The sequence below is a fragment of the Notechis scutatus genome, chromosome 1 (assembly GCF_049901735.1).
Source record: "Notechis scutatus isolate UNSWTSFEM ecotype Mainland chromosome 1, rNotScu1.2, whole genome shotgun sequence".
NCBI classification, from domain to species: Eukaryota; Metazoa; Chordata; class Lepidosauria; order Squamata; family Elapidae; genus Notechis; species Notechis scutatus.
Window position 1 is genome coordinate 282266854 of NC_142009.1, and position 15069 is coordinate 282281922.

Consider the following 15069-nt stretch of genomic DNA (forward strand, 5'->3'; position numbering starts at 1 on the left):
CAGTTAAATTAGCAAAAAAAAATTAAGAATGTCCTATGAACACAGTCCTTAAAAATCACAGATCTCTATTCCTTTGTTTAGTGACTATTGAGAAAACATTTAATACATTGTCTCCACTCATGAGTTGTGTTCATTTGTCAAACTTTTAAGCCACTCAATTTCAGCTAACCTCTGTCCAGGGATAGACTGGAGATTTGCATCTTAGGTCTGTTGTTGACATTGAAAAGCATCCTTTTGTATTTGCATGTATAACTTTACAGAAAGAGTTTTTGAAAGCAGTCTCATCAAATACATAGATTTATAGGAAAACAGTCTGTCTGTTCTATGAGTTTTTGCAAGCTTATATTTGGTGCTATCCAAGAAAAAAACCCTATCCTTTTCTCAGCCTGCTTTGAAGAAGTATTTTACAAAGTAAACTGGGCAAAAGATGGAATAAAAACCAATGGTGCCTTTTTAAAACACATGATGTTGTTCTCTTCTCACAAGACCCAGAAGAGTTATCAAGACACATACAAGAGCTGCACAAAGGTTGAGAACCATTTGGCTTAAAATTAAACCTGAAAAAGAATCAAATTATGTTTAATAAATTCAGCAAAGAAAGAAAGGTTTTTTTATATATATCTGGTGAAGAACTAGATGTAATAACCACTACATATACTTTGGCCAATGGATCTCAATGGATGGTGATAACAAAAAGGGAAATTGAATGGCATGTTAAATGTGGCTGGCAGGCATTTGGCAAATCAAGCGTAATTTTCAAGAACAACCTGCCCCTCTACCTGAACAGAAAAGTTTTCAATGAGTGTGTGCTACCTGCTCTAACATATGCTAATGAAACATGGACACCAACTTCACAATCAATAGAAAAGTTATGAGCAATGCAAAGAGCCATAGAAATATATATGCTTGGCAACACAAGACAAGATAGAAAGACCTACACATGGATTAGAGAGCAAACGAAAATATACGATGCCATCAAGAAAGTAAAAGAATTGAAATGGAAATGGACTGGTCACATAGCAAGAAGAACTGATGGCAGGTGGACCAGCACAGTCATATTATGGATCCCACTTGATAAAAAGTGTCCACAAAAGAGACCTAGACAAGATGGAGCAACGACATCAGCAAGTACTGTGGGCCCAACTGGCAAAGGAAAGCTCAAGACTGTATTAGTTGGAAACATGCAGAAGAGGCCTCCATCCTGGATACACAGTGGCTAGAATGGTGATGAGCATGACGATATTTAGAGCATCAGTGATGCCATCTAGCCCCCTTTGTGTTCTGTGACCTTTTTTGTATATCTCCCCAAGTTACATCAAGACAATTGAAGGTACTTTTTTTAAATACATCATTATCATCATCATCATCATAGCCATTGTCTATCCACTGTAGGAGGAAGACCTCTTCCTCATGTTTCCAATCTATACAGTTATGAGTTTTCTTTTGCTGATTGGGCCTGCAATACTTGCTGAGGTCCTCGGTCCATCGTCGATCCTTCCACATGCCATGGGAGGGCCCCCCGCATGCATTGCCTTCTGGGTGCTGGTATGTGAGTGCATGAGCCCGCGCACAATTTTTGGCACAGGAGCCCAAAAAGGTTAGCCACCACTGACCTAAGCTCACTTAACCACTTTTTTTAGGTACAAGTGTGAGCCCAGGAACCAGCTATCAAATTATTTACTTATTAAGATTATCACTGTCACCAGCATGATAGTACACCTATGATACTATTATCCCCTCTTCTTTCTCCCGCACCCCTATCCACTTCACAATGGCAAACTACTCAAGTTCTAATTTAATTGATTCTGGAATAGCCACAGAGATTGGTCCTCTGCTGCTGATTATTACAAGTAGAAAAATACTGAATACCTCAGGCTTTCATCAGATAGATCCCTGATAAAATATTAATTTTATTCAGTTCCAGTGGGTTCAGAATAGTCTTTGGAATTTGGTCCATTGCTAAGAAAAAGGGAAAGGTTACCAAAAGGGACATACAGGTCAAAAATGCAGGAAGACGGATGTCTTTATATAGGATGCCAATTGCACCATGTTTCCCATCTCGTAACAATGCTTCCAGCTTGTTCCCAGCTTGAAGCTAGCAGAAGTCACCCAAATATTTCCCTGTGCAACATATGCAGCAGAGAATGTTCCCATAAGGAGCTGAAGCCAACTAGAAGATGTTTTAACCTTTCTGCTACACCTATTCACGTGGAAGTGAGTCTCTGCTCAATGAAACTTACTTCCTACCATTTCAGTAATCGTGGCCTTTGGATAGTTTGTGTAGTCCTTGCGTTCTGGTGATGCTATTCAGTTTGCTGTGAGGCAGAGGCAAACAAGAAAATGTGATAAAGATAAAAATAGCCAATCTAATTTTAACTCAAGCAGAAAGGTACTTTCTTTACAGAGGATAAACAACATAACTCAGCCCTTGCTATTTGGCAAATTTGGTCTTTCATGCAACAAATGAACGTGAGAAAAGATCAGGAGCTGGAGATTTGTTCCTTTTAAAAAAATATATATGATAGGGAGTAAATGGGAGATATCTTGGAAGGTTACCTACATTGTTCAAACCCATATGCTCCACAGAGTTTATCTGAAAAGAATAGACTTTAGAATAGAATAACAGAGTTGGAAGGGACTTTGGAGGTCTTCTAGTCCAATCTCCTGCTTAGGCAGGAAACCCTACACCACTTCAGACAAATGGTTATCCAATCTCTTCTTAAAAATATCCAGTGCTGGAGCATTCACAACCTCTGGAGGCAAGTTGTTCCACTGATTAATTGGTCTGTCAGGAAATTTCTCCTTAGTTCTAGGTTGCTTCTCTTCTTGATTAGTTTCCACCCATTGCTTCTTGTCCTACCCTCAGGTGCTCTGGAGAATAGCTTGACTCCTCTTCTTTGTGGCAGCCCCTGAGATATTGGAACACTGCTATCATGTCATCCCAGTCCTTTTCATCATACTAGACATACCCAGTTCCAGCAACTGTTCTTTATATGTTTTAGCCTCCAGTCCCCTAATCAACTTTGTTGCTCTTTTCTGCACTCATTGTAGAGTCTCAGAAAAAGTAATGCAAAATGGTGCAACAAACACTTCGCTTGGTGTCCCAATAGTAGAAAATGCATGTTGGGTTTTGGTGTTGTTTGAGCTTGGTTATTTTCAGTAGATGTTTCATTACCAGGCTAGGAAACATCACGAACTTCCACTTGCATTGATATTGTACTTAGGCTGCTAATGAATGCCTGTTGGAAAACAGTCGAGCTCAGACAACATCAAAACCCAACTCTGTTTAGAAACTCAATAAATGACTTCTTCCATCCATAAAAGAAGCTGCTTAATCCCATTCCGATGTAAAATATGATATCTGAAGTGACAGAGTTTTTCTATTGCTGCCCACATGCGCATTCTTTTTGAAAAGCTGATATATACCAGCCTTCTCTGAGTCAAATTTACTGATTATAATTTTGATAATTTATAATCAAAATTATAATTCTCAGAATTCAAAAGTAGCATTCCAATGGTCACATTGCATTGTTTTACCAAGCTATTTTGAGAAATTGAAAATGTCCAATACATCATGCAAATGATATACAGGTAATCCTTGCTTAACAATGGTAATTGGCAGTTATATTGTTAAATGATGCAGTTGTAACCATAACTTCCACAAGGCCATGCTAACTCACATCAGCAGCTATGACAGTTCTGGTTGTCATAGTTAAGACAATCCCATATGGACATGAAGTATGAAGTCATGTATTCAGCATTTTCAACCTCCTGCCAGCTTTCCCATTGACATTACTTGACAGAATCACAGTAAAGTTTACAACTGGTGATCTCATGTCCATGGGATACTGCAACAATCACAGTTATGAGGACAGCTCATTTACCTCATTTAGTACCACTGTAGCCTTGAATGGTTGTTGAACACAGTTGTTAAATGAGGATTACATTTAGCCATGCAGATGATGTCATGATGCAAGGGTTATCATTTGTTCTTCTGCTCCTCTCCCTGCTACCAAAATCCATGACCATGAATATGAAGAGTTTTGCAAATTCCAATTAAGCAATTAAATTGGAGAAATCTTATTCCAGATATTTTGCTTCCCTCTGACAAGTCACAAAGACATAGATACTCATGAGAAAGAAAAAAACCCCAATGAGGCAGTCATTCATGTCTCCCATACACGCTAGTCTATACTGGTTACAATCTACAGGATACATTGAGATGTTTTTTTCTTATTTCAACGATAGAAAAACCTGAGGTTATAATATTTATATATATATATATATAAAGAAAGGTATGGAAAGGCTGAAAGCCATCTAAAAAGACATTTCTGTATTAAAACTATGAAATTTGACAGTCAGCCAAAAAAAAAAATGACACATTTGCATTGGAAATATGTAAATAAATTCAGCCTCTAAGCAATCTATAGAAGAGATATATGGATTGTTTTGCAATAAAGCTGTATAACGTTCAGCATTGTGACAAATTGCCCTTATCTTTTCTTGGCTTAAAGGAAAAGACTTCAAAGTTACTAAAAGCATGTGGTATATCCAGGGGTCTCCAACCTTGGCAACTTTAAGACTTGTGGACTTCAACTCCCAGAATTTCTGGGAGGTTGAAGTCCACAAGTCTTAAAGTTGCCAAGGTTGGAGACCTCTGGACTACATACAATGTAGCTTGCTTTCTTAAAATCAGCAGTTTTGTTTCTTAAAATCAGAGCAGTGCAAACTGCTCTTCACAGACATGAACTGAAAATAGTTTTCTCTTTTAATTTGATCACTGATTCTCATAAGTCTCACCCTAAAGAATGCATGAGCATTTTGGGGAAAAAGCAAGTATTAAAGTGATTTATAATACTATTCAAGAAAAGCAAAGAACATGAATGGTTGAACTTGGGAGAGACATTTGGCCTGATTCAAATGTGGGTATGGATCCAAGTTCCAATCTTAAGGATTTGCAATACAACTATGAAGCCCATCCCAAACACCCTTTAATTTTGGCCAAATTATATTCCCCTGGATTTACAAAAGCAATCATTAAATGTCCTATTACAAAAAAAAAGGTGGTTTATTTGCCCTCTATCTTTAAACATTTCTATCCAGTAAGCAAGTGACTCAATTTTAAATAGATAATTGGTGACAGAAAACCTGCTGCTGCTGCTTCTGATGATGATGATGAAGAAGAAGAATTTTATTTGCCAGCCATCTTGCGTAAAAAACATCATTTATTTGTAAGAAAAAAGCAGCTAATTGGTCTTGACTTTCCTACTTTCTTCATAAAGGTTGACATTTTCATCTCATTTGGGTAATATTTGCCTGCTGATCTCTGTTGCCAGGAGAATGATTCCAAGACATGTGTGTGTGTGTGTGTGTGTGTGTGTGTGTGTGTGTGTGTGTGTGTGTGTGTGTATATATATATATATATATATATATATATATATATATATATATATATATATATATATATATATATATATATATATATATATATGTTTTCTGAGGTTCTCGCGGTATTTGTATGTGGATCTTTGGTTATTCGGGTTTCTCCCGCGTAAGATTCAAAGTATCTAGGCAACGTTTCGGAGGTCCACTGCCATCTTCAGGCTGGTGCTTTGCTTAGTGCCAGTGCAAGCAGTGCAAAACTGCTTGCACTGGCACTAAGCAGCACCAGCCTGAAGATGGCGAGGGACTCGCCAAACGCTGCCTAGATACTTTGAATCTTACGCGGAGACAAAGAAGACACATATATATATATATATATATATATATATATATATATATATATATATATATATATATATATATATATATATATATATATATATATATATACATATTTCTACATCATTATCTTCTAGGTTGCATGAATATAAGCTATATATATATATATATATATATATATATATATGCTTATATTCATGCAACCTAGAAGATAATGATGTAGAAATATGTAAAGGACTTAAAGTCTGGTGCAGAGTGGTAAGAGCTTGCCAGGAGGATAAAGAAGCTCATTTGGGTGTCATGGATCAAGTTTCACAGGTCTGCAATTGGTAGAAGTCAGAAACAGAAGAAATATGATCCTGGCAATGTTAACTTAAAAAGAGATTAGAGCAGGAATTAAGAAGCTGCTGGGACACAGATTGGAGTCAATTCAAAAATTATGGTTGGAACCTCTAGAAGTGAAGAGGTCTGTCCCAAAGGGTAGGAAGGCAAGAAATGATACTCAGAAGAACCAGGAAAGATATAAAAAGCTACTGAGCTGGGAGTGCAAAACCAGATGCATTCAAATACAAGCATAGTGGAGAAGAACAGAAATTGTTGAACTTGGAAGCTTGGCTATGAGAAGAGGGAGAGTTTTATTTTTTTTAAAAAAACACAGTCTGAGGAGATAAATGGGAATATGAGACATAGCTCTAAGTCAGTATTGTCAGCCTCAGCAACTTTAGGATGTATGGACTTCCCTCAAAACGACGCTATCGAGCATTGCACACCAGAACAACTAGACACAAGAACAGTTTTTACCCGAAAGACATCACTGCTAAACAAATAATTCCTTCAACCCTGTTCAACTATTACAAAGTCTGAACTACTATTACTGTTAATTTTGTCATCACTCCTTATCACCCATCCCCTCCCACTTGTGACTGTATGTCTGTAACTTTGTCGCTTGTATACTTATGATTTAGATTGACTGTTTCCTAGTATGATTGATTGCTTGTTGTACCCTATGACTATCATTATGTCGTACCTTATGATTCTCGACTCCTGATGAATGTATCTTTTCTTTTATGTATACTGAGAGTATTTTCACCAAGACAAATTCCTTGTGTGTCCAATCACACTTGGCCAATAAAGTATTCTATTCTATTCTATTCTATTCTATTCTATTCTATTCTATTCTATTCTATTCTATTCTATTCTATTCTTCAACTTCCATAATTCAAGATTTTGGCTGGTGGGGTGGCCAACACAGATAGACAGAGGTGGGCATCAGTGGATGGATTTCCCTGTGGATCAGGTGGGGCAGGATTGTTGAATCTCAAAAAAGCAAATGGGAAATGAACTGGATTCCAACTGATTAGTTGGAAAAAAAAATCAGAATGCAAGAAGTCATGAAATAGTATTGCTGCTACAGGGGGCCTTCTATAGAAGCAGTTATTGCTATGAGCAATTTTGTAATGAAGGGAAAAAATCTGTAGTGCCTTAAAATTGTACTTCCCCTTATGGAGACTGCTCAGTTTATCGAGTTTGCTCTGAACAAGCCTCTCCACGTCATACCAGAAGATTCACCCTCTAAGTTCAACATCCTCTTGCTGTCTCTTGTTTTTCTTTTACCTATATGATACTGTCTGCCTATCTGTATGGTGACTGCTTTCCTAATACATGTATTTATTTAAAGAATTTTACAGTTTCATGAAACCTTTTTATGAAAGAAGAACCTTCTTCAATATAATGGCTGATTTAAAAAACCCAAATTCCCACACAAGCATTTCTTGTAATGTTCTACGTTAATATAAATAGCAAAGTTACTGTAAATACTCATTTGGAAATTTTAGTAAAGCGATCATGTTCAGCACACTAAAATATAATCTCTTTATTTGAATGACGGTTCATATTAATCCATGGCAGCCCCCATAATGCAGAAACTTTCCCTGAAGGTCTAACTTTTACAATTGCTAAGGAAAACTGCCAAGATGGAATTATTTCATGGGTACTTTTAAAGTTTGGTTTAATGTTGTTAGTGCCAATATGGTTTTATGGATCTTATTTGTGTATGTTTTTATTGTATTGTCTTTGTCTTTTAATTGTAATTTTATGTTGTAGAGTTTTATGAAGTTATGTCTATTGTATTGTAAACTATTGTGTACTAGTGATACATAAAAAAGTAAATAAATATATACATTTTTATTTAAAAAAGAATCAGGATTTGCATAAATTGAGTACGCATTTTGTTAATTCCAGCAAAAGATAAACTGGAATCGTGAAAGATGTGAAATGCTGGTATGTTCTAATGCTTGATTCAAATATAGCACAATTCCCTATTGGTCTTTTAGAAAAACATTCCATTCTGATGCTTTAGTTGTGTGTGGGTTAATATTATATTTCTTCTGCTCCTTTATAATTGAATGGCAGAATTCCATTCCCAGGGGCCATGAACAACAGACTTAGAAATAAAAATATAAAATCTCAAGTTCTTATTTTTTTCCACCCATTTCTTTTCCCAATGATTAACTTCAAATCAATCACAGTACAGCTCTGGTAATTTCAGTGGGCTGCTTCACAAGTTATGATTTATTATAATGTGAAAACTTTTTGGAAGGTAGTGAAAACAGAGAGGAGAGGTCATAAGGAATGCCCAAGATATATGTAACCAAATATATAAGCAGTCCTCAATTGAAGCCAAAATTGCATGCAATGTGAACAAGTTCCATTGTTTGAATAAAGACAAAAGTGATGATTAAACCCACATGGAAGGTATTTCTATCTAAAGCTGGGGCCACTGTGTTAAATAGTTGATTTGGAGACAGGAGAAAAGAAACAAATAGTTATTTCAGAATTTGGAGCCATTATGACAGTATACCTTCCTAAGTGCAAACAGTATCTGAATCTTGAAGATTTAATCACAAAAGGGGCTACCTTCTTTGTTACCCCGAGAGAATAAAGAATGTCCTGATTTCTAGCATTTCAGTGATTAGTTACTTCCAAGCTGATCATTTGGTAAGAACTCATCAACTAAATAAACCTAGAAGCAATTGATTGAGATTGATAATTTAAAGTAATTTAGTAATTCAGTTTGGGCATATGATTTATTTACAAATGTGATCAAATAGTCTTCAAATAATCATTGAATTAAATATACAAATAGCCCTATTTTATTGGATTTCCATACCTTTTACTGTGACATTAAAAAATGTTAGTTTTTTTTTAATATATGAGAAGTATAACCTCTTTAAGGCCATTGAACTTCTGTTCCTTTAACCTGAGCTTTTCCTGTTTGTATATTCATTCCATTTTAGCTCCTTGTTTGCCCTTCAAATAGCATCTTTGAGAAAGCACTACCATACACACAGGGTTACAAAGAATGATGTATTAGATTAGGCTGCAGATTCTCCGGTGCCAATTTGGTATTAATTTACTTCAGATGTAATAATCTTAATGTCATCTTGTTGCTTTATTTGCTTTTAAAGTGGTGAGATTGGACAATGAACAGTTTCTGCTCCGACAACAAACTTTTGGCAAGTATCAAAGATATAATTAGTGGTTGTGATAAAATTCATGGCCAACTAAACGTCTCCAAAGGAGCAGAGAGGGCATTGTGACAAGATCAGCAGCAGAAAAGTGATCTATGGATAGCCAAGTCTCTCCAATAAAGGAGAGATCGTGAGATCAGCAATCCAGACAGCTGCAGTGGATATCCAAATGAAACTGATTGATATCTTAATAGTTAAAAGATATATACAATGGCAAAGCAAAAAAGTGATATGGATAACTTTTTTATACTAGATTTATAAAAGAGACCTACCTGTTAATTCCGAAAGATTTTGTGAAAAAGGACAAAGACAGAAATGAAATGAAAGCATTTTAAACAGTGTGGGACACTATTTAAAGGGATTAACAATTAAGCTGGTTAAAAGGAAGGAATATCAAGTGGGTGTAATTTGATCAAATTTAAAATAGATACATTGTTATTTCTAGTAACTCTTACTGGACTTTACAGACCAAGACTGAATGACAAGTTTTTAAAGATCTGTTTATAGATAAGAAATGAGATATGGGATGAAGAGATCATTTGTTGTATTTTAAGAGAAGGTATAAATTATCAAAAAAAAATTATTTTGAGGAAGGGAGAAGTTACTTTTTTAGATATTTTCTTTTTCTGTGCTATATATATATATATTTCTGTTCTATTTTTATTATTATTGCCTCTTCATACAATTTCTTTCCCCCTCTATACTTTCTATCTTTTTTATTTTTTTATTTTTGGTAGTTTTTATTAGATTTTATCTAATTGTAATGTTTAATAAATTATTATATAGTAAAAGGAAGATCTATTTAATGGAACCACATCCCAGTGCATTCTTTCACCACTCCATTTTTGTTTACTACATTTTATCTTAACCAAAAGGCTGAGAAGTGGGGGATTTTTTTTGCTCTTTATTGTTAGCATTTTAGCAAATCATATAAATAGCTATCTGATCAATAAAGATAATTCCTCCATTGTGCCATACGTTTAAGAAAGCCAGTAAGGAGAGCATCTGTATTCAAAGTTCATCTCAGGTGCCTGCCACTGCCAAACTGTTTTCTGATTTCTGTCATCTTTCCCCTTGCACTTCCTAGGTATCTTAGTAGCCCATGCTAATTCAAAAATGCTAAAGCGGAGAAATACGATTTATTTCAATATTCAAATTTTATCTTCAAGATTATCTTGGGTGGTTTATATCCAAGCTATTTAACACCTCTGACGCTGCAAAGATTAAAACAGTTGACAGTTCTGGATGATCAACTCAGGTTCAGCAATGAAAATAAATTATAAAGAGGGCAAATTTTATGCACCTCTCTCAAGAAGTTATAACGTGTAGGCATAAAAAAGGTGTCCTCGTATGATTTTTATGAATAAAATATCTTATCTGATAAAATCGTCAGTGCTCACACAGGCACAAACTGAAAAACATAGCAGAAATCTTGATGGGTGTCTTCATTTCAGCAGCTAATTTTTTTAGCTGCTGTGAATTAAAGACAAACACTAATAGCCTTAGTCTTAGAAATTGCACTTGTTCATCAAAACACTTCATGTCTCACACTTAGAAGTGCTATTTACAAGCATAAAGATGAGCAACACTGGCAAAATGCAATTATTCACCTTAAAAGAACTACACGTATATTTGGACATTTTCTTCCTTTCACATGTCAGTGTCAGGAGTAAACAGAATCACTGGAAGCTGGTTATAAAAGAAAAAAAAATTCTGTGACCTCATAAAAATATGTATGTCCTAATCAGCAGTCTCAGCTTCCTCCAAATTCTTGCATTTGTTGGTTCTTAATGTACTTCTCTGGCTGAAGTAAACACTGAATTTGCAGTGTTGTATTTTCCTTTTGATATGAGCAAAGGGATATTATCTGATAAATATAACTTTTCTTGCCTGGACTTTATGTTATACATAATACATGCATATTTTGAGGTTCTTAAGCAATGAGTTTGAAACTTATGGCCTGGCAGAGGTGATTGAAATATTACTCCTTCACTATTTGGCACTCTTCCTGGGAACTGTAATTTAGCAACATCTGCCCTGCCATAAGTTGCCTATCGCTGTGACAACCTTTCTTGCCATTTCAAAAAGCAAGCATTCAAACATAATAATTGGGAGGAAATCCAGAATAGTTTCTCAGATAATCAAAAGCATTTATTTTGAGAATATGTCAGTGGCTTTGGAAAACTATGAATTTTATTGTAAATCTTTAGCTGAGGCATCATGAGGCATCATCAGCTGAAGTTCAGTTGTAAGAGAAGCACAAATTAGTTGCATCTCTTGGGGCTTTTTTCCACTGCTGAGTTGGTGTTATTCACTTATCTTTGAGTTGGCAAAAACTATACTGGGATAAAATTGGCTGACTCTACTGTTAATCCGTTCCCTGTTTTTACTGCCTTGGTTTCAAGTCTCCACAGTCACCTGACTTCCATTTAAGCTAATAAGTAACAAGCCAAACAGGGTTTATACACTTTGAGGCTGGACAGTATCAAAATAAGGAAGACAATTCTACATGAATGCCTGTATAGCTAAGGATGATTTTTAAGACTTAGAGAACACAACATGTTGTGTCATGTTTAGATTACGTGGAGAAGGGCCCCTAGTCAAGTTGACCTATTATTCCTGAGAAACAAACTGAGGTGTCCTTGTTTTACAATGAAATAAACACCACTCTCTCTATTAAAACCACAACACAGGACATATCTTGCAGGTTACCTATGGTAAGGATTCTGCATAAGCAGATTTGATATGAACAGGGATGTATTTCCTTTATGCAGGGCAGGCTTTTTTAACGTGGTAAATAAAAATAAAAATATTGATTGATTGATTAAGCAGATGCTTATAACTACCCAGCTACCAAAATAAATATTTTTTAAAAAAATCTAACTTATATTCCATGTGTTACAAATGCTTTAATGTCACTCCAATCAAATGGACCTAAGCAACTCACAAAAAAATTATAAAAACTATATATATATTGTGTACCAACCAAATCAGTGGCACAATAACAACAAAACAGGAAGAAATAGCACCCCCACGCATGCATATTTCACCAGACCATTCAATCTCCAAATGCCCACTTAAACACCCATATGTGAATAAGCTTTCTGTATATTAACAAGAATGTGGGTGATGATTTCACAGGAAGGAACTCTGGCAAAGAATGTTTCCTCAACAGTAGTTCATGGAAAGCAGGACTCTTATGCACTGTCTACCAGCACTGCTTGGTGGGCACATTTTTTTGGAGCAAATAGTCTCACAGACTCCTTAGTCACAGTCTCTTAGAGCTTTATAAGGTTACTAGACAACCTGTGACATATTAGGTCATGATTTCAGAGATATTTTCTTACCAGATTCCTTCCACACCTTCAACAATGGCAGAACTAATTGTAGTGCTTTCAGTGGAAACAATCAGGAAGCTATTCAGACATGTATCTACCTTGAAAAAAGCTCATGCTGAATTTTACAGCATAGTAAAACATCAGCAATTGAGCACAGGAAATGTTTTGTGACGTTTTGTATTATGTTATAAAATGTGTTATAAAATATTCCCAGTTTCATTTCCATAGGAATCATGGGTGCCAATTTTTGAACACATTATATAAGTTAACTCTCTCGGGTACCTTGGTTTCAAAATCATTACCCTAAGATGTGCTGTTTTGCACAGCTAAAAGTTAGGAGAGTTTTAGTGGTTTATAACTTATTAGCACCTTGAACTGCACCCATAAACAACCAGCAAATAATGCAGATCCTCTACATGATAATATCAGAGCATTCTCATTAATCCAGAAGAAGCTGCATTTTCTTCCAGCTGAAGTTTTCTGATGATCTTCAAGGGCATGTTCCATGTACACTTTCAATAGGCCAATCAAGATATGAAAAGGCATAGGAGAATGCACTAGGAATAGCTGAAATGATACAGAGGTCAAAGTAATCAAAGGCTGTCCTTGACGTAGTTTCCCTGTATTTGTTTCAACAAAAGCTGTTGGTTTAAGACAGGGGTGTCCAACCTTGGCAACTTTAAGACTTGTGGACTTCAACTCCCAGAATTCCTCAGCCAGCTTTGCTGGCTGAGGAATTCTGGGAGTTGAAGTCCACAAGTCTTAAAGTTGCCAAGGTTGGACACCCCTGGTTTAAGAGAACCCCAGATTATAGATCAGTTTATTCTGTGGGTCCAAAACACTATCTAGAGTTAATGTCAGTCAGATAAATAGGTATCACTTTGGTGGGCATTTAACAGGGACATGAAAGGACCCCCCCCAACTGGGCATCCCCTGGGCAATGTGCCTAAGAAATAATAACCATATCTTATTTTTTTATTTAAATCTCATTGTTGCTATAGATCCAGATCTTTACAGCCTCGTGACACTGGGTGAAGACTTCCGGCATTATTCATGTTTATTTGGGATATAGACATACAACTGAGTGCCCTCTGCTCCTTGATATTTCATACCCCAGCCACTGAATAGTATCACTTAATGGCTTCATGAAGATATTAAATAACATTTTGTTTTTTAATGAATTGGTTTTTGTCTTCTTTTTAATGACCGCTTGCTAGACTTTGACAAAACCATTGCACCTTTATTAAATAATAATTCCTTGTAAACTATAGCAAATAACACCAACATTAATTTTGTAGTGTGGTAAATAAGAAATAGGCCAACTGTAGTAACAAAAATGTTCCATTCAATTAAGGACAGAGTCTGAACAGCAGTCTGAAAAACTTGGGCTATAGATTCATCAATCCTCCAAAAAACCTTAGAGATGCTTTCTTTTGTTTCATGTCTCATACTTATTTTCAGGCTGTCATTTTAAATCCAACAATTTGCAAAAGCATTTCACTTTAGCTCTATTTTTTGTATATTGAATTCCTAAGGGAATGAAAAGAATTTGTTCATAATTCAGGGATAAAATGATAAGAGTGGAAGAGGGATTTGCATAGCCATGCCTATTCTAAGCCAGAGTAGGTGTGAATCGTCATCTTGTGTGATCTATAGATGTTCTGCAGATGGTAGGTATATAATGTTTGGGAATCCATCTTTTATGGGTAGTCCTTGACTTACAACCTTTTGTTAATGGCTATTCAAAGTTAGAATGGCACTGAAAAAAGTGACTTATGACCAGTTTTCACACTTATGAACATTGCAGCAGTTTCATGGTCACATGATCAAAATTTGGACACTTGGCAAATGGCATGTATTTTTGATGGTTTCAGTGTCCCAGGTCCCATGATCAACTTTTACAACCTTCTGACAAGCAAAGTTAACAGGGAAGTCAGATTCATTTAGTAACCACATTACTAACTTAACAACTGCAGTGATTCCCTTAACAACGGTGGCAAGAAAAGTCATAAAATGGGGCAAAACTCACTTAACAATTGTCTTGCGGAGCAATTGAAATTTTGAGCTCAATTGTGGTCGTACCTGCATTTTGAAAAGTGGTTTATATCAAAAATGGCCCTCCTGCAAATAATTATTATTGTTCACTGACTTGTACTACAACAGTGTCTAGTGCCAGCAGAGAATATGTGACCTCTTTTCCCCCAGCATACTTTTCTATTTGAAAATCAACAGTCTGAAATATTGCATAATGTGCTTCAACGTGCTGAATATTACTTCCAGGCAGCTTTTAAAGATATTGTTTTTAGTACTGAAAGCTATGTTTTTATATTCTTTAATTATACAAGATACAAAGTCTTCATTGTCTGCAACAATGGGTATGCAGCTACAAATGACAGTTCCTAGGGAGCTGAAACAGTTTTGTTTCATTTCCCCCCTTAATTAAAAAGGGATTCAGAAAATTATTACAGTATAACATCTTC